Source organism: Vigna umbellata, chromosome 5 (assembly GCF_029865625.1).
Source record: "Vigna umbellata cultivar VRB3 chromosome 5, Vumbellata_1.0, whole genome shotgun sequence".
Lineage (NCBI taxonomy): Eukaryota > Viridiplantae > Streptophyta > Magnoliopsida > Fabales > Fabaceae > Vigna > Vigna umbellata.
This window is the reverse complement of record NC_142169.1, coordinates 39,844,686-39,865,658: the sequence shown is the minus strand read 5'-3', so window position 1 is coordinate 39,865,658 and position 20,973 is coordinate 39,844,686. Positions and strand designations below refer to the sequence as shown.

Genomic DNA, 20,973 nt, shown 5'->3' with positions numbered 1-20,973 from the left:
TCACTTGAAGAATTTGATAGGCTATTTATCACCTAGACTCAGCTTCTTAAAGCGTGAATCATATTCTTCTAGTAGATCAAACTCAAATGCAGCCATGTCAATAGCTCAAACGAGTCTCTTATCACCCACTTTTCCACTTCCATTATACCTTTAAATTGGAGGTAGAAATAAAATTATAAAAAAGCACCAAATGTTGATTCTATATATGCAAAAGGGTTAGAGTAATTAAACAAAACAGTAGAACAATATAAAGAAAAAGAAAGTGATATTTTCTACCTAGTATGAATTAAATGGTTATTGCTAATCCAGATACAAATGCAAATTTGACTTGAGAAACCAGCGTCTCCCCTGCATCCATTACAATTAAAATAGATATTATAAGCTATAGATAATCACAAATGCTTATTGAGAAACCATCGTTTGAAAAAAATAATAGATATAAAATGAGATATAAAAATAATAACCGATCATAACCTCGTAATGATTAAGTGAAAATTTAATAACTGAGAAGAAAAATTAATTAATATTATAATAATTTTAAGAAAGGGATAATTTTTTACTATGAAATTGAGATTTTAAAGATTTCTTTGTTAAAATTAAAAATTGAAAAAGTGTGTAGTGACATTTTAGAGAGTAGAAGAAAGTTGAAGCACGTTAGAGCATAGAAAATTCGTAGAGCTTTATTATAAGCAGTGACCTTTGGATCTGAAAAGGTGAGGCAGCCAGTACCAACACTTTCACTCCCCGCCTTCATTCTTTTCTCTTCACATCAAAATAAAAGCAATGAAGTAGTATAAGATTTGACAGTACAAAATACAGAGTAGGAATATTAGTTTCGGTATAACAGGTATAAACCGTAGTCGTAAAATACTTACTAGTGGAAAAATGACTTTTTATAACGTACAAAAATGATCTTTTATATCGTAGTTACTGGGGACATAGTTCTGGGCGATATAATAAGTTTGTGCATTTTATAACGTAGCAAAAATTTACGTTATAATATGTTCAACATATTATAACGTAGTTTCTGAAGTACGTTATAATATGCGCAGTTTATTATAACATATTTTTCATTTGTCTGTTATAATAGGTGGAAGATATTATAACGTAGAAAATTTTGTATGTTATAATATGTGATCAACGTACCATATCATACATTGCTTAGTACGTTATAATAAATGTTTTTAAAAAAAATTAATTATTAAATTTGACATCCAATTAATAATATTCCTGTATTATCATCTCATCCAATCCATTTATAATAAATATAGCTTTAAATAAACAAATTTATTGAAACTAACAAAATAGAATTCATTTCAAATATTAAATAGTCTAATATTTAATACATCATTTATACATGAAACTATATATTAAATCCAAATATTACATTAATGTACATACACTATTTAAGTGTAGCCAAGTTTCTACTAACACTTAAAATAAAAGAAGCCCAGTTCCTTCTAATGTCTTCAATGTCTGCAGCTTCCATGGGAGATGAATCATTAAAGATCTACAAATAAAATAATAGAGTTAAAACAATATTGTAATGAATAGTTGGATAAGTATTTAGTTAGTATTTTAATACCTTATTCCATGATTCAATAATGTTTGTACAAATAATGGTATGCATGTGTTTCATTACATAATACCCACACTCATAGCTGCCCAATTGACGTCGACACTACAAATTAAATACAAATAATGAAGACTCATTCAAATCAAAGACACAAAATATCAGATTATACTCTAGCTAGCCTTTGCAGCATGTAGCTCTGTATATTTTGCTAAACCAAATTTCACAAAACCAACAACACAACCAATTCCTCATAAAAATAACAATCACAAAACACAAAACAAAGGAAGGTGAACTTCTCTTACATTAGGTGTGATTATTTGCATCTTCTTCCTAGAAATAGATGGAACACCCCGCAACCTTGAATGAGCTTCCAAAGACCTATACAAAAGTTTGACATCCATTACATCATAATAATAATATAGGAAGGAATCAAAATAAAAAGGAAAACTTACGCCTCTAATATATTTTTGATGGACAATGTGTTAGCTTTCTTATGCAAGGAACATAAGAGAACTACAAGAGAACGATCAGGAACAATAACTAGCAATTGCCAATGACCCCTACAAGTTAGAATAATATTAATTAAAAGAAACTTTTAAACTACTCATGAAAAATTAAAAAATTATGTACTTACTTATGCAAGTAAGCTGCTAAATAGACCTCTTTACCAGCTTTTTCAAACATTTCTATCAAGTACTTTTGCACCTCCTTTGATTTATTTCCTATAGTTTGAATTATAACAGGATCAAGAAATCCATAGATAGTAGCATTCCTTCTCTCAATGCAGAGGTGATGCAAATACCTTCAATATCAACAAATAATGTTCAAATAAGTTGAAAAGGGAAAACACATCAACCGCACTAAGTGCGAAAGCCCAAGTTCCATTCCATCCACCTTAACTTTCCATCCCAATTAGCTTCTGTCTCTACTTACACTTACCCTTCATTTTTGTTTTCTTCTTTCTTTTCTCTCTTGTTTCTTTCTGCTATGGATATATACTATTCTTTTTGCTTCTTTCTATGGACATCCATCAGACTCACTTTTTCTTTTAAGAGAATCCCTATCCTATGTGCTTGTCTACAATATTCACATTTTCACACTCACACTGCCTTAGCCTTATTCTATCTATGTAAAACACATCCATCACACACATATATACCATATTTATCTCCCACTTTTCAGGAAACCATATTTTCCTTCTTCTAAATTCAACTGTCTCAAAACATATAAATAACTTCATCGTTACATACCAATAATTACGTAATCATTAATCCTCGTTGAGTACTACATAAAATTGGCTTATTCTAAGAAATGTAAGAGGAAATAAATAGGGAGTGAGCAAATTGATTTAAGCATGGGCAGTTGAGAGAAAGAGTAGCAGAGATAATGGAAGAATACAGTTCAACATTACTATGCCCAATACACACAACCTTTTATAAGATGTGTTTCATTGTCCGTAATTGACCACATCTTCTATTTGATCTTTATAAAAATAGAAATTTCACTCTTAAATCATCTAAGCATATCATCAATAATAGAGTGAATTACAGGTTGGAAGATACACAAACCCTGAAGAAAACCCCTTCTTCCCTGAAAACTTCCTTGAAAAAACCACTGCTTTGCTACTTTTTCTCTGCCACTTTCATTGGCACAATCCAGCATCAATAATTAAGACAAAATTTTTTTTTTAATTAAAAATAGTCTATGATTACACTGGTTAATTTGTAGAAATATAACCCTAAATCCAAAATTAAATTTGAAGCAGATTCTCGTGCACGAGACTTAAAACACGATTTTTTGTTCTTCAAGAATCAATGAAAACTAAATTAACAGGATAAAAAGAGGGAAAAAGTGTTACATAGAAGAATGTGAACTATAATTACCTTCAAAATTCTCCAATCACCGCTGTGGATAAGGCTCCCTCCTCCTCCTCTCTCTCGTGTTAACGCCGCTAATTTCTCCACCAAACGAAACACAATCCCCACCAATCTAAGAAATTAGTGAAATTAATAGAAGAAAAACATAACAAATTAGGGAAAAACATAAAACCTACTTGGTTAGACTTCAGAGATTTCGAGGAAGAGGCAGCGGAGCCACTGCGTGAGAGGAAAGAGGCAGCGGAGCCACTACGTGAGAGGAAAGAGGCAGCGGAGCCACTACGTGAGAGGAATGAGAGTGAGAGGGAACGTGAAGAGAGGAATGAGACGAAGAGGAAGAGAGGAATGAGAGTGAGAGGGAACGTGAAGAGAGGAATGAGAGTAAGAGGGAACGTGAAGAGAGGAATGAGAGTGAGAGGGATCGTGAGATATTATAACTGATTTCTAAAAATCCGTTATAATACATCAATAATAGGTTTTCAACTTATTTACAAGTTTGCCACCGCTTTTCATATTATAACTGATTTTCAAAATTACGTTATAATATGTTTTAAACTTATTTACAAGTTTGCCACTATGTTTCATATTATAACTGATTTTCAAAACTACGTTATAATATGTCTTAAACTTATTTACAAGTTTGTCACCGCGTCTCATATTATAACTGATTTAAAAAACTACGTTATAATATCTCCCTATTATGATGGATAATTTTTATCCGTCATAATAGGTTTGTTATAAAATGTCATTTTTCTACTAGTGACTTATTTTAGACTAGTGTAAAATCCATATTTTTTACTAGTATATGTATCCTAGACGGTCTAATTTTCTTTTATCAGATACTTTCATGATTAGACACTATGTTATGAAATGTATCTCATTTAGCGCTTATCAAGCATGCGCTAGGCCCTCTTAGTTATTACAAACTCTAAATCGTTTATGTACATTAAAAGAATAACATTTAACACTTCTAATACATTTTCCTAGACAATTAAGTCATTATTTTCTTTTAGAAGTTATGTTAAGGTTCAAAACAACATTTGGTTAGATGATCTTATCTTAAGAAAGACAAACCTTTCAGATTAACGTTGTATCACACTTTACTAGCTTTGAAAAAAACAACCACCAAACATAAGTTTTGTTACAACAACTAAATGGCTGGTTAAAAAAAAAAACAGAGTAAATTAACATCATACTTAACAACAACATATCAACGATTATTTGTTAAGGTAATCCCAAGTCAAGGGCTTAAACACATGAGCAGCTTCAGTCTCTATGATGTCCAAGTGCTTCTTTGCAAGGTACATGTACACAACCCAATCACCATTCTCCAAAGGACTTGGCATTGGCATAACATAACCAGCTTCGCCGCCCCAAGGAAAATGGTACGATGCAAAAATTGCTTTCCCCCACCCAAAATCCACCTTCTCCTTTGGAAACCTTTGACCGGACGACACCACAAAGGCTGGTCCCTCGTCGGCACGATTACAATAAATTCTTGACACTCCAGGAATCGGCCTCTGAGCCTCCATCCAATCAATTAGTCCTAAGAAATGCTCCTCCGTGGTGGCCACCGACAAAAACTCGTGAACATCCTCGACCACGTACGCTAGTGGCTCCTTCACCAACTCCTCAACTAGTTTCCCTCCAAAGGGTATGGAAAGCACGTTCCCAAAGTAACACTTCATCATTGCTTCGCTCTCTTTGTCACCATTGCCTAGTCTCTTCCTTCCATCAATCACAATGCCCATTTTGACAGTAGCTCTTTTACTATTTGTGTCTCTTGAAGCTGCACATGCAACCATCTTCCACAAGAAAGCCGAGAAACACTCCAGCTTCGTGCGTGTGACGGCGAGGGACTGCATATGGTGAAGTTGCTCTGCCGTGACAAAGTATATACGACTAAGGAGAGCGGTGGCGGTGGCAGTGGTGGTGGGAGCACTAGTGCAGTGAAGGGCTTTTACCGCGGTTCATTTTCACTATACGTCGCGGTTCTTGAACCGCGGCATATTCAGCCGCGGTAGTAAGTCAGACACTTTATACCGCGGTTCGAACCGCGGTATATAGGCTGCGGAATATGCCGCGGTTGTCTAGGGAACCGCTGCCTAAACCCTAAAAAAAATTTTAAAAAAAAAATTAAAAAATGCACTATATGCCGCGGTTCAACCGCGGCATATAGGCCGACGAATATGCCGCGGTTAGTGTCAAAACCGCGGCCATATGTCTCGTTTGTAAAAAAAAAACGAACCACTATATGCCGCGGTTGTGGTTAGAACCGCGGCATATTCCCCTGCAGTTTTTTAAAATTGCAGGTCTGTTTTTGTGATATCCATTACCACAAAAACAGACCTGCATATAAAAACATTTACAGAAATTCAATTTCAACATAACAAACACATGTTCAAATGTATTTCAACATCAAATAAAGTAGAGAGTCTAAGAAAATTCTATCTAATCAAATGAATTGTTTAAATCTAAATCTAAGAGCTATTGTATAATCTAACTATATACTTCGCAGCAGCGTTCCTAATGAATAGTAGTGACTTCTCAGGAACTGGTGTAGTAGTCTTGAATCTCTGCAAAAGACAATTCATTTTAATTAGTGTATATGAATTCAACATTTGTTAAAAAATCAAAATTTGTTAAAGTTAAATATTACCGTTTCCCAGCTTCTTGTGATGTGAGAACGAACAATATGGGTCATCCAATACATTACATAGTATCCACACTCATATGACCCATTTTGTCTGTTACACTACAATATATCATCACAGTTGATAATAGTTAGTGAATAACATTTGTTATAAAACAATTATAACAAAGTCAGACTTTAGCATATGTCAAACCTTGAGAGAAATCCAAGCAATCTTTCTACTCTTAGCAATTGATCTCCCGTCCATCATCATACTTGCTGGAATAGAACTGTATATAAAAAAATGTTTTAGCATTCAGTTATATAACAAAGAAAGTCCAAACATTGAGGTTCTTACCAATCAATTGCTTGTCTGAGTTGTGTGGGAGGAGGCCTGTGCAATGAGCAGAACCACAAAGCATAGTTGTCTTGCACAGACATAACAAGAAGTTGCCAATGGCGCCTGAAATTCATAATAACGTAACTATTAAATATTAAAATCACATATGGAACATTATTATGTTAACAAAGTTCACTTACCCGGATATATAAGGCAAAAAGTATATTTTCTTGCCCCTTCCAAAACTTCTTATCAGACTCATGTTGATATGGTCAAAATCATTTGATTCATGAATTTCTTGGGGATCAATGAATCCATAATCATCAGAACGCCCCAACTTATTAGCGACCCCAAACATATACCTGAAATCAAAAATTAACTTTGATATAAGGATACTTGATATATAAATCAATTTTATATATAAATAATTGGTCATAGACTTACATCGTCCATAGTTGAATAATTGAAATATTCAACTCTTGTGTTCCCGACGCAAGCTCACGGACATCTTGGCTATTAAGGTATATTGGGACCTCAGAGCCATGCCCAAATACATTAGCATCATACTGAACCTCCAAAGGCTTATCATCAAGGATGTCAGCAAGTAGATGCAATGAAGAAAGAGGGTCATCCTCAGATAGAGGAATCTTCTGTTGTTCCTGCGTCTGTTGTTACATGAAAAGATAAGATAAGTTTTGACATCAAAAACCTTTAAAATTGAGAAGTGTAAAGAAGAATTTCATACCGAGGGGTCAGAAACTGGTTTAACCAAAAATTTAGGCCAAGTGATAAACGACTTATATGCTTGTTCCACAGTGAAAATCTCTTCCGTGGACAGTGGAACCGAGGCATCTGGCATGATCATTTCATCCACTGAGACCTTCACCTCATCCTCTAATAGTTGCATACCATGACATACAGTCGCTGACCTAAACTCTGTTCCACGAGCTACCAGCACCATCTCATCTTCTTCTAAAATGTATAGCAGACATGGACTACCATCGTCCATGTCATCCTCTGGGATGGCTGATGCGGAACAACTTCCTTTGCCGCTTCTCCCTGTCAGAGTAAATGTTAGATTATACAAGAGATAGAAATAATTGCACATAAATGTTTATTAAGTTTACCTGTGGGAGGGGGAGGGACCACATGTTCCTCTATAGGAGACTGCATCGGGCGCATGCTCTGAAACTGCTCCTGGTAGAGCATCTGGAATTCAGCCCTCACCTCGGCCCTGATCTCCTGCATAAGGTCTTGTCGGACCTTTTTTGTGATCTCTTCTGTCATCCTTTGTGTATCGCTGTACGAATATGAAGGCTGACGAGAAGAGCTCCCAAAATAATCCGTAATGCCTACTCCAGGACCTGCAGCACGTACACGTCCAGGGTGCTCAGGTCGTCCAATTGCAGCAGCAAGAATATCCTGGCGACCCTCTGGAGTGAATTGGCCTTGGGAGCTCTGCTCAACCAAGGCGTCCTGTAACATTACAAAACACCATTATTCTTTAAATAGTTTAATGTAGTATGTATAATGACAATATTTATTATTTTAGGAACAGTGATAACTTACAATTTTTTCAGAAATCTCTCGTGCAGTGTCGGAAGAGTAGGTGCCCGATGGTCGCATACGGGCCAACTTCCATTTCTCATGTCTAGACGGTGGAGAAGGAGGCTGAGGAGGGCTACCACTCTGAGATGGTGGTATAGCATCTGCCTTTTGCTTGAGGATTTTCTCCTCAAGCTTCCTATACCCACCACGAGATAATAGGTGGGGGTTTTTGTTCTTAGCACTTGTTCCTTGTGCTTTGCTTCTAATTGCCTGTCACATACACATTAATTAATGAGTTCATATGATATATATTTGTTAATGAGGAATTGAATAATATGAACTACACTAACCTGCCATTCCTCTGACATCCGACTCTCTTTAAAAACCCGCCAAGTCTCCTCATCAATGGACTTATATGCATTACATGGAGTTTTATGTTTAAGGTGTCCAAAGATGTACCTTGATGTCAACTTGCTTTTAAAGTTTCTGAAATTTTCTGCAACAGTTGACAAACACTTATTTCTAAGTGTTGGGACATTTGGAATGTCAAATGTCATCTGAAAAAAACATAATAAAGTTGTATTAGTACAAAATTATCAATATAAACAAATTATAATTCAAATGCTATTAACTAACTTACCAATATATCTTGCCAAATAATGTTCCGATCACCCTCGGACACATGATCAAAAGATGGAATGAGAATGCTAATCTTATCACGTGCCACTACTCCAAGGTATGATCGGAAGTCATCTGCATAGGGGCCAGTTGCCACACCCGTGGTGACATTCACATTCACCGGAGTTCTTTCACCACTATTTTTCCTGATTAATAGTTGTTTCATCCTAGTGGGTCCTCTAGTGGATCTGGGTGGGGGAGCCTCATCCCCTGAAGAATGTGGATGATCAGCCATATATCTGTCAAAATAAATAACAACATTAAATTTTCTTTCAAGACTTATGTAATATCATATAAATTAACAAAACATGTAATAGTATCCAAATTGAAAATTCATACATAAAGATATGGATTCGTCATATGTATATTCCCTCATCATGATCTGACCGAATTGCATGTACATCATCGTCAACTACAGATTGGTCATCCAACTTTGTTGTAGTTTGAAATGAATGGTTGTCAGCAATATCAATATTAATTAGATTGTCTTCGTTAACTTCAATTTGTTTTTTGCCTTGAAGAGCAACATACCAATGGTCAGACGAAGGATCTTTGACATAAAAAACTTGAGATGGTTGATGTACCATGATAAACGGTTCGTCTCGATAACCCACCTTGCGAAAATCAACCAGTGTCATACCCGAGTCATCTATTTTCACACCACTCTTATTGTCAAACCACTTACACTTGAACAATGGAACGGAAAACTTGGTGTAATCAACCTCCCATATCTCTTCTATTATACCATAATATCTCATTGATCCAAGTACAGGAGATTGATCTTTTGATGTGGAAAATTGAAGTGACTCAGCTTCTAAACTGACTCCACTATTTTGTACTGTGCTTTTATCATCCAAAGTCTTCGTATAGAATGTGCAATTATTGACTTCATAACCTGTACAACACACGACATCAAACTTCAAACCATTTGCAAGCCACAATAAAGTTTCAGAAGAATGTGGCTCTTTGTCAATTTCAGATTTGAACCAAGACATAAATGTTTTGTTATGCTCCATCAATTGCCATTTCTCTGATTGTCTTGGATTTTTATTCTTAACAATGGCTTTGTGTGCTTCCAAAAAAGGGATCACCTCATCTATGTTGTTCAATATATAAAGATGCGCTTGCAACAATTCTTCGCGATCTTTTGTCACCACATTGACACCTCGGTTGCTTTTACTTGTAGAAAATTTATTCAACCATGCTGTGCGAGGAACTCCTATTGGATTCGTTGATGTCATGTAATCTGAACAAAACTCGATACTTTCTTCAGCAATATACCTTTCAATCATCGAACCTTCAGGATGATATGGATTTTTAACGTACCCTTTCAAAATCTTCATATAACGCTCAATAGGATACATCCATCTTAAGTATACCGGTCCGCACAACTTGATTTCTCTAACCAAATGAACAAGTAAATGTACCATGATGTCAAAAAAAGATGGAGGGAAAAACATCTCTAGTTGACACAAGATGATAACAATCTCGCCTTGAAGTTCATCTAACTTTGTAGGATGGATGGCTTTACTACATATTGACGAGAAAAATGAACACAACCTGTTTATGGTGTGCCTAACATTTTTGGGCAAAATTCCACGAATAGCCACCGGTAACAACTGTTGCATTAAGACGTGACAATCGTGAGACTTCATGCCAACAAGCTTTAAGTCCTGCATTGACACTAAACTCTTCATATTTGAAGAGTATCCTTGTGGTACTTTGATACTCTTTAAACATACACAAAAACTTATCTTCTCTTGTCTAGACATTGTGTAACATGCAGGGGGCAAATAAGTACGTTTACCAATCTCCTTCGGTGCCAACTCTTCTCGGATATTCATGTCAACCAAATCCAAACGAGCATTCACTCCATCTTTTGTCTTTCCCTGAATGTTGAGTAATGTACCAATCAAGCTATCACACACATTCTTTTCTACATGCATCACATCTATGCAATGTCGAACATCTAACTTTGACCAATATGGAAGATCAAAGAATATTGATTTCTTCTTCCAAGGGGTCGTTACAGATGACTTCTTCGATGTTTTCCCAAATACATGATGTATTTTATTAACTTTTTGAAGAACTTCAAGGCCAGTAAGTGGATTTGGTGCTTCGTCCCTCTCTTGATCTCCATTGAATGCTTTTTTTAACCTTCGATATGGATGATTACGTTTTAGAAATCTCCGATGACGCAGATACACCGTCTTTCTTCCATGTTTCAATTGATGAGCTGCAGTGTTTTCTTCACATATAGGACACGCTTTATGACCCTTGACACTGTATCCTGACAAATTACCATAAGCAGGAAAGTCATTAATGGTGCAAAATAACATTGCACGCATCATAAAAGTCTCTGAAGCGAATGCATCAAATATTTCAACCCCGTCAACCCACAAAACCTTCAAGTCTTCAACTAGTGGGCTTAGATAAACATCTATGTCATTTCCAGGCTGCTTTGGACCAGATATCATCATAGATAACATCATGTACTTCCTCTTCATGCACAATGCAGGAGATAAGTTGTAAATTATCAATATAACTGGCCAACAACTGTGATTGGTACTCAGATTACCAAATGGGTTCATTCCATCAGTGGCTAAACCAAGCCTAAGATTTCTACACTCTTTACCAAATTCGGGGAATTGTCGATCAATATTTTTCCATTGCTTTGAATCAGCTGGATGACGAAGCAGCCCGTCAATTTTTCTCTCATCTGCATGCCATCTAAGATTTTTAGCATCTTTGGGATTCGCAAACAAACGCTTAAGTCTGGGCACTATTGGAAGGTACCAAACTACTTTCAAAGCAGATCCATTTTTTTCTATCTGACCATTATCTTCACTATTGTTTTTTGACTTGTATCGTGATAAGCCACATTTTGGACACTTTGTCAAAAATTCAAACTCTTTCCTATACAAAATGCAGTCATTGGGACAAGCATGTATCCTTTTATACTCCATACCCATTGGACAAAGAATTTTCTTCGCATCATAATTACGAGTGGGCAGTGTATTTCCATCTGGCAACATTTCATTCAACAACGTCAACAGTTCTATAAAACTCTTATCAGTCCATCCATTGCTCGCCTTCAAATTCATGAGCCTTAACACCGCTGACAAACGTGTGAACTTAGTTGAACCGACATACAAAGGTGTTTCTGCATCAGTCGACATCGTCTCATACACATGAGCTTTGGCAAAATTTTCTGCTCCAACATCGCGGATCATGTCCTCCAATTTGTCTTCATCCGGTCGATCTTCTTCCATGGTGGAATCAGTAACATTTACACTTTGAGAGTCAGTGGGAAAATCCATTTCTTCGCCGTGCCAGATCCATGTTGTATAGCATCTTAGAAAACCATCACATATAAGATGTTCTCTAATTTGAGTTGCGTTCAACTTTCTCCCATTCAAACAGTTCACACAAGGACATCTAAACTTCACTTCATCATCAGTTCTCCCCTCATTACGTTGCGCAAATTGTATAAATTCCTCTACACCTCTCTCGTACTCAGCACTAATACGTGGTAAATTAATCCAATTTCGATCCATATTCCTAAATATTACATAAATAATATTTTAAGGTTTATAAATAATACAAGAACTACAACACACATTACCAAAACTATAGCAAAAACCATACCATACATTACCAAAACTATAACAATTTCATGCATTATCAAAATTAAAGCAAAAATTATACCATACATTACCAAAACTATAGAAACTTCATACATTACCAAAACTAATGAAGAAATAACGTTAAGAATGCAAAAGGACATAAATACCTGGAAGAGGAACGACGGCGGTGAGGGTGAAAAACGCAACCAAATCACGATTTTGATCGGCTAAAACTCGTTTTTATCGTCAAAAATGAATAATGACCGAACAATTCTGAGTTTAAACGGTGAAAAACGCGAAATCTGAGGTGATGGGTGGTTCGGAGGAGAAGAAACGCGAAAGAAAACAGAGAACGCGCGAGGAAGACGACACTGTTCCAAGTTTTAATTTTTAACTCTGAACGGGGGAATCTACCGCGGTTCACTACTTAACCGCGGTATAAAAGGGGAATATGTCGCGGTTTCACGTCCAACCGCGGCATATACTAATTTAAAAAATTATCAGAAATGGCATTTTTGAAATTATTTTCAAACTATATGCCGCGGTTCAACGGGCAACCGCGGCATATACCTCGAAATATTTCAAATAAACATTAAATTAATTTCAGATAGGAGAATATGCCGCGGTTGCTCGTAGAACCGCGGCATATACCCCTGAAACGTGTTCAACACAACTGTCTCCCCAACTGCCTTTCAGAGAATTTCAGAAGTTACAGGGGGTATATGCCGCGGTTCTCTGGGGAACCGCGGCATATACCCCCTGTAACTTCTGAAATTCTCTGACTGGCAGAGAAGTTGAGACGTTACAGGGGTATATGCCGCGGTTCCCTAGAGAACCGCGGCATATACCCCCTGTAACTTCTGAAATTCTCTGACCCAGTCAGCACCTGCAATAAATTGGCTGGGTATATGCCGCGGTTGTGCAGAGAACCGCGGCATATACTCTGTTATTTAATTTTTTATTCATACGTGGCGTCAAAGGCAATGGTTGACTGGGGTATATGCCGCGGTTCCCAGTAGAACCGCGGCATATATGTTCGTTTTATTTACAAAACTGCCACCGCGCACCATTATACTGCGGTTTTCGTTGAACCGTGGCATAATGTGCGCTGTAAAAACCCGATTTTTTACTAGTGGAGGGGGAGGGAGATGGGAGATAGAAGTGTACATTTGATTCAAAGAAGGGTGGATGGAACCTGGACGACGAGGATTGAGAAGAGAACGACGAAAACATGGATGGCAGGAAGTGGTGGAGAGAATGGTAATTGTGGGGTGGGCCATGGCAGCCCATGAAACAAGAAACATGTTTGTTGAATATGCATCTGATATGCGATGATCAAATGTACATGCCACTATTATTCCTCCACACTTAAGTGCGGTTGTCTGAAATTGAAACATTTAATTATCATAACTTTAAAATATATATATATATATATATATATATATATATATATATATACATCAATTCTTCAAATTAAAATGCTAAATTATATATATTCACTATAACATATTTTCATAAAAAAATAATACAATTAAAGATTGATTTGAATGAATTCAGTCGAAATTTTATTATTCTTTAAAAAAATAAAAAGACTATGTTATCAAAATTTAAAGTAAAATAATCACGTTCTCTGTTCGAAATTTTTTTTGTTACCGTACATGTTTGATATGATTTTTCGGGTAAGTTCGCTAAGTTAGGTTTCTGGATTTGACTTTGGGTCACAGAAAAAGATTCAACACCTAATTTCTTTGCCTAGCTGATTAAAAAGTGGGGGAGAAAAAGTTGAAAATAAAATATAAGTTATGACAGTGACATGCTAAAAATAAATTAAAAAGTATAAGAACATCAAAATTGTGAACTATTATTAGTTTATTATATACGTACTTTTGTTTCCGTTATATGCGGGGATTAATGCCACAACAACAGCCACTGAGATACTAACTACTTCATTTGAGTGTAGTAAGACTATAGGATTAATCAAACACTAATTGTGTTCCAAACAAACATTCTAATCTTAATATTGTGATTCAAACCTGTTCCAACACCAATAAAAATACGTTTGTTGCAACTCCAAACCTAATAAATCTCTTAGTATCTCTCCCTCTTATATAGGATTTTATTATTTTAAGAAAACATTATTATGAAAATATAGAAAATATTATATTCTAAATTAATGGACAAACTCTTCTTCATATATTAAATGAGTAGTTAAGCAATTTTTTTTTTGTATGAACGAAAACAATGTTCCTTTACAAATAGAAGTGGTCAAGAATTAGCTTGATTCAATGAATTAGTTACTTTGTAAGCTCTGTATTTTTTTTATGAGCAATGTAGATACTTCTGAACTAAAATTTAAACTTATTATATGATATTACTAATTAAACTTAATCAACTGTTTTTTATTAGTCCCAGTAAATGATTTTTTAGAACGGTTCGTTTAACAGTTGCTAATACAATTGTATTGATTTTTCAGTGCACTAATTAAGCCTGAATCTTTTAATTCACTGCATGTTATGATTTTCCTAGAGTTAATTAGGTATATTGAAGAGAAACGTTTTTCCTAACGTAAATATCCAATATTTAATAATATTTCTTCCTTGAATAGAATTAAAAGCTCTGTGTGGAATGCGTAAATAAAAGAAATACTAAAAGAAATGAAATGAAAATATTATAAATACTGTGATAAAAAAAAATTTATAAGAAATGCTATGAAAAATAGGAAAAGATTCAGAAAGTGTTAAACTATACTCCGTTTTATCATTATAATAAAACTTATCATAATAATAAGATATGTAGTTTTTATTATATTTAATTTTCATGTGTATTAAAATTTAAGCTATGATTCATATATATACATTACATTCATTATATATATGTACAAAATATTACAAACATTTCAGTAAAACTCTCTTTTTTCCATCCTTTCTATTCTCCTTACTTTATATATCACTCTTTGCATTGAGAAAAAAATTGGGTGAACAGCAATTCTAATAGACACCTAATTAAATTTAATAAAGAGAAAAATTAAGCATGATAAATGATATAATATTATAGAAAAATATAAAATGAATATTATAATAACATGTTCGATATATATATATATATATATATATATATATATATATATATATATATATATATTTATGTATATATATTTATGTATATAGAAAAGGATGCTATACTATTTGAGAACCTCAAAAGCAAATTATAGAAACGTGGTAAGGCTTGAGCCACAAAATCGTATCAAATGTATCTGCGTTACGCTGTCATCTATATACATGTGTGATGATTGCCGATTGCACTGACAATGCAAGTAGGTGGCATTAATTATAGGCAGCTTTATACTACAACACACAACTTACAAGATTCGGAACACATACAATTCTCTTAGATAAAATTCAACTTGGACCAATGTTTGTTCTTTTAAGGAAGTACTAAGTTTTGACATTAAACACCGTTCATGTGAACACGCGGAAAGGAAAGAAAAAAATGATATTTAGACACCTAAGAACTTTTAGCACTGAAAGAACATAAATTATTTATATCATAAATGTGATATATGAGTTCATATCATTAAAAATTAAAAATGTGAATCTAAGTGTGATAAATATAAGAAAGTCTATAACATAATTTTTTTTTATAAATTTATTGTTTTAAGATTTTAAATTAAAGATGATAATAATTATTTATATAAATTTAACGCGTAGATATCTTATATCTTTTGTATGAATCCCGTTTGAAAGACCATAAGACATAGCCACCAACGTATATATATCATGCATATCAACCACTATTTAGTTAAATGCATGTAGTACCTGTACAACAAGCACACCATTCTTCTTCTTTGGAACAAACTTGCCTTCAATAGATTGGTCTGGGTTGTAAAAGTTGAGGTTCTTGAGTTCAACATCTGCCTGAGCTTCAACAAAATCAGCACCACGATTGTTACAGAGAACTTCAGGTTCACCCATGCTGTTGAGCATGACTTCACCTGCAAACACATAATAAGAGACTAGGGTTTGTGCCAAGGCCTTCTTCAAAGACCCCACCATGGTTCCAAAGCTGATTTTGTTGGTGGCACTATCTTCCATGGGTTTGGATGTGATAATAGGGTTCTTGTAGCAAAAGAATACTCCTACATCCAATGGAGGTAGAAGCAGGTCAAGGTTAGAGAGTGGAAGCCAATGTTCCTGCATTGGTAACACTGCTGCCACCACCTCTTCGTTCGTCACATGCACAGAAAAATCTCCATTTTCAGAACACATTTTTTTTTATAAGAATTGTTATAATCTAGGACAAGATGTGATCTGTGTTATAGTTATAATTGTCTTGTGTATTATTTATAAGGCTAGTTTGGATGGTAGAGGACTTACAGGTGTCTTTGATTGGAGTCAATGTTGGTTCATCTAGTCCATTTTTTTGTATTTTAATGAAAAAAATAACAATACTAGATGTACTTGTGGTGAACAAATCCTCCAACTCTTTTATAATGGGGTAACTTTAGTTCAATCATTGTACAAAAGATTCCCTTAATATTTTACTTGGAGATCTTATAAGATAATACGGTCAAACTATAGTTTGAATGTAATTTTTTCATTAAACTATTTTACCCTTCTTGAGATTAACTCTTAAATACGTAATAGAATTAATGTCAAATAAATAAAACAAAGGCCTTAATTTAGTGAAATACTATTTTTCCATGAAAAACACTTGTACCATATGGCCGGACGACCATTAAAGTCCACGAGATGCCCGACAAGGACGCACAACCTCACAAGTGTAAATAATTAATTTTAAGGAGATTAAGGTAAATCGTGTTTAAAGGTATTGGACCGGGATTGGGCCGAGATTAAAATATTGTTAATCCTAGGCCCACTAGTGCAGTTAGGGGAAACGACAACGATTATTTTCGCCTATAGACAACGGTTCCTGAACCGAGGCATGACAAATTTATGAACACCGAAAAACGGCGCCAAAAACTTGTTTAAAAATCGGCAAGTGTGACCGAATCGTATCAAGTAATAAAACTCGGTAAGACCAAGTATCGTTCTCCCAAAGGACTCACGGCCTAGTTAGCTATATGATTTGTTGATTATTTAAGACTTGTTAACAATTGATTGTAGGGTTTAAATGCAAAAGACAATAATTAAATATGTATGCATGAATTTGATCAATGGAAAAGAAAGATACAAACACTTTAATGAATTAGATGGATGAGTATGTTGTTGGGGTTATCAATTTCATCTTATCTACTCTCATATACTTTAGGAATTCATCATTCTTTTCATCAATTGCTAATGCCACTCTCTAAATCACCTTACAAGAATGCCTATCCTTAATTACAAGTTCATACAATTCCTAGCATTCCTAATAATTAATTCTGAAGTGCAGAAGCTTAACGGCAACCAACCCTCATATTCCTATGTCTAGGCAATATGCTATTGGGAGAATTTCCTCGGATCTAGATTTCCCCGTACGTTCCCATTTCGACAAAATTAATAATCATGGCACTGAATGAGTTAAACAAAGCAAGCTTTAAGCAAAGAGGAAAAACCCTAACTAATGATGAAAGAAAGCATATATCTTAAAATAAGATGTTAAAACACAAATTCCATATATGAGAGTTTCACAAGACTACATTGATTCCCCAACAACAATACAAGGTTTAGTTCACCATATTCATGGTGAAACTAGATGAACAATAATGAAAGATTGAAAGATAGAACCCTAGAAAGATGAGGAGGTAGCCTAAGCATCCAAGATCTTCCTTCAAGGGGTGGAAAAGTGAGTGTTTGCTTCGTCTCAGCCAAAGATACAAACCCTAGGACGTCCTAAAGCTTATATACTATTCTAAAATATACAGAAAATTAGGCCCAAGAACAAAATACTGCCGCTCAACGGTAAGTGCGTGAGTTGATTCTTCCCCCTCAGCGGATCTAACGTGGGTTTCTAAGTGCCGCTCAGCGGTAAACTGCCGCTGAGCGGTAGTTGTGACTTCTCCTTTTGCACTTTTTTATGTCTTTTCAAATCTCATTAAAAGTTGCGAGGTGCTCATATGGGCTTTCGTGAGACAACCCATTAAATTGATTACTCTTCACCAGTTGGATTAATGCTGGTTTAACCTCCATGTTGGCTGCATTGACTCTCGGTCTTGCTATGCTATTAAAATGTTGAGGTCAAGCTATATTTGTGTAATCTGCAAGAGTTCTTCTGGCATTATTATTCTCCATATTTTCAGTGCTATGGTCAGAACCTTGTGGTGATGGTTGTAACAGAGTTTCCGGAGAAGGAAAAAGTTCTCTAAATGTACGGATTCTTCTCCTCCGTCTACTCTCGTCTAAACCTTCAAGAAGAGGTTCTGCAGTTTTCTTGCTCCTAGTTCGGATTGCTTCCTGCATACACAAACAAACAAATCCCTTGAAGAATTGGTTAGCACAAAAGTTATAAAAGAAGATATAAGATTAAGAGATAAAAAGATAAAAACAGAAAAAATAAGAACAGAAAATAAAAACAGAAAACAGAAAAATAAATAAAAACAAAAAATAAAATAAAATAAAATAAAATAAAAACAGAAAATTCAAAATTCAAAATTCAAGTCAAAGATAATCAATAATCACACAAATGAACTAGTTTAACCACGAGTCCCCTACAACGGCGCCAAAAACTTGATGACAAATTTATGAACACCGAAAAACGGCGCCAAAAACTTGTTTAACAATCGGCAAGTGTGACCAAATCGTATCAAGTAATAAAACTAGGTAAGACCAAGTATCGTTTTCCCAAAGGACTCACGACCTAGTTAGCTATATGATTTGTTTATTATTTGAGACTTGTGAAAAATTGATTGTAGGTTTTTCATGCAAAAGAGAGTAATTAAACATGTATGCATGAATTTGATCAATGGAAAAGAGGAATACAAACACTTTAATGAATTAAATGGATGAGTATGTTGTTGGGGTTATCAATTTCATCTTGTTCAATCTCATATACTTTAGGAATTCATCATTCTTTTCATCAATTGCTAATGTCACTCTCTAAATCACCTTGCAAGAAGGCCTATCCTTAATTACGAGTTCATACAATTCCTACCATTCCTAGTAATTAGTTCTGAAGTGTAGGAGCTTAAAGGCAACCAATATGCTATTGGGAGAAATTCCCCGGATCTAGATTTCCCTGTACGTTCCCATATCGACAAAATCAATAATCATGGCAATGAATGAGTTAAACAAAGCAAGCATTAAGCAAAGAGGAAAAACCCTAACTAATGATGAAACAAAGCATGTATCTTAAAATAGGATGTTAAAACACAAATTCCATATATGAGAGTTTCACAAGACTACATTGATTCCCCAACAACAATACAAGGTTTAGTTCACCATATTCATTGTGAAACTAGATGAACAATAATGAATGAAAGAAAGATAGAGCCCTAGAAAGATGAGGAGGTAGCGTGAGCATCCAAGATCTTCCTTCAAGGGGTGGAAAAGAGAGTGTTTGCTTCGTCTCAACCAAAGATACAAACCCTAGGACGTCCTAAAGCTTATATACTATTCTAAAATATATAGAAAATTAGGCCCAAGCCCAAAATAGTGTCGCTCAGCGGTAAGTGCGTGAGTTGTTTTCCTCCCCTCAGCGGAGCCAACGTGGGTTTCTGAGTGCCGCTCAACGGTAAAGTACCGCTGAGCAGTAATTACGGCTTCTCCTTTTGCACTTTTTTATGTATTTTCTGATTCCATCTCTATCCTTCTTCACTTCTTTCACCAAATTCACCTTAAAACCTGCATAAAACACTAAAATCAAGCATAAACCTGTGCAGCTCTCTTATTTCTAAAAATATACCCAAAAGCATGATTTCAAGCTAGTTTCTAAGTGTTAAAGGTTGCTTTTAGTATCAATTTTAAGCATGAAAATAACAGTTTTTTAACTGTTATCAGTAGGGTATGTGGCTAGCTTCCCCTAATCATTCCCTAACAATTGCTCTCCAAATTGAGGAGCAAAGTTAGGTATCATTCCAACCTTTCTCTCCATAAGGAGTCTCCTATCTTGGACCACCTTAAAGTGCTTCTCATTTTTGCAAGATAGAAACCTACTAGAATGGGGTTGTTCTGGTTCCTTTTCTTTTCTTTTGGATGCCATGGTCTTCATTCTTTTTCCTGAAGAGGATGTCATTCCTACATCAAACACAGATACAAAACCACAAAACATGTTGTTAATCATTAGTAAAACAAAGACAACACCTTATTTCGAAACTAAACCACCGCAGAGGGTCAAATTCACCCCTCAGCGCCACCAGTGCAGCAATCCAGAACTCAACTCAGCAAAAACAGCATGTCTGTCAGAGTGCCGCTCAGTGGCAATTTACCCCTGAGCGGTGACTCTGCAGATTTTTGAAAAATTCATTTTAACCTGCCCTAACTCCACCCACATGCAATTTTCAGTTTTCCAGATCAAAATCATTCAGTTCAATCGGTTCAAACATCAACTAAATCATCAAATCATGCATAGAAATCAAAACCCCTAAAAATTCATGCTTTAACAATAAAATTCAAACTCAAGAACCCTAGAATGAGAAATGCTTTACTTACTTGGGTGGAGATGCTAGATGAAATGAGAATGCTTTCAAGCTATGATGCGCTCTTCCAACCCCAAACTTAGATGGAAAACTAGTGAGAAAGTGAGTGAAAGGGAGATTTTCT

At 35.2% G+C, this 20,973-nt stretch overlaps 1 pseudogene; it reads right to left on the bottom strand.

Moving 5' to 3' along the window:
• Positions 1–4,542: 4,542 nt before the first annotated feature.
• On the bottom strand, positions 4,543–5,384 carry LOC148198339 (coniferyl alcohol acyltransferase pseudogene; annotated as a pseudogene).
• Between the last annotated feature and the right edge of the window lie 15,589 nt (positions 5,385–20,973).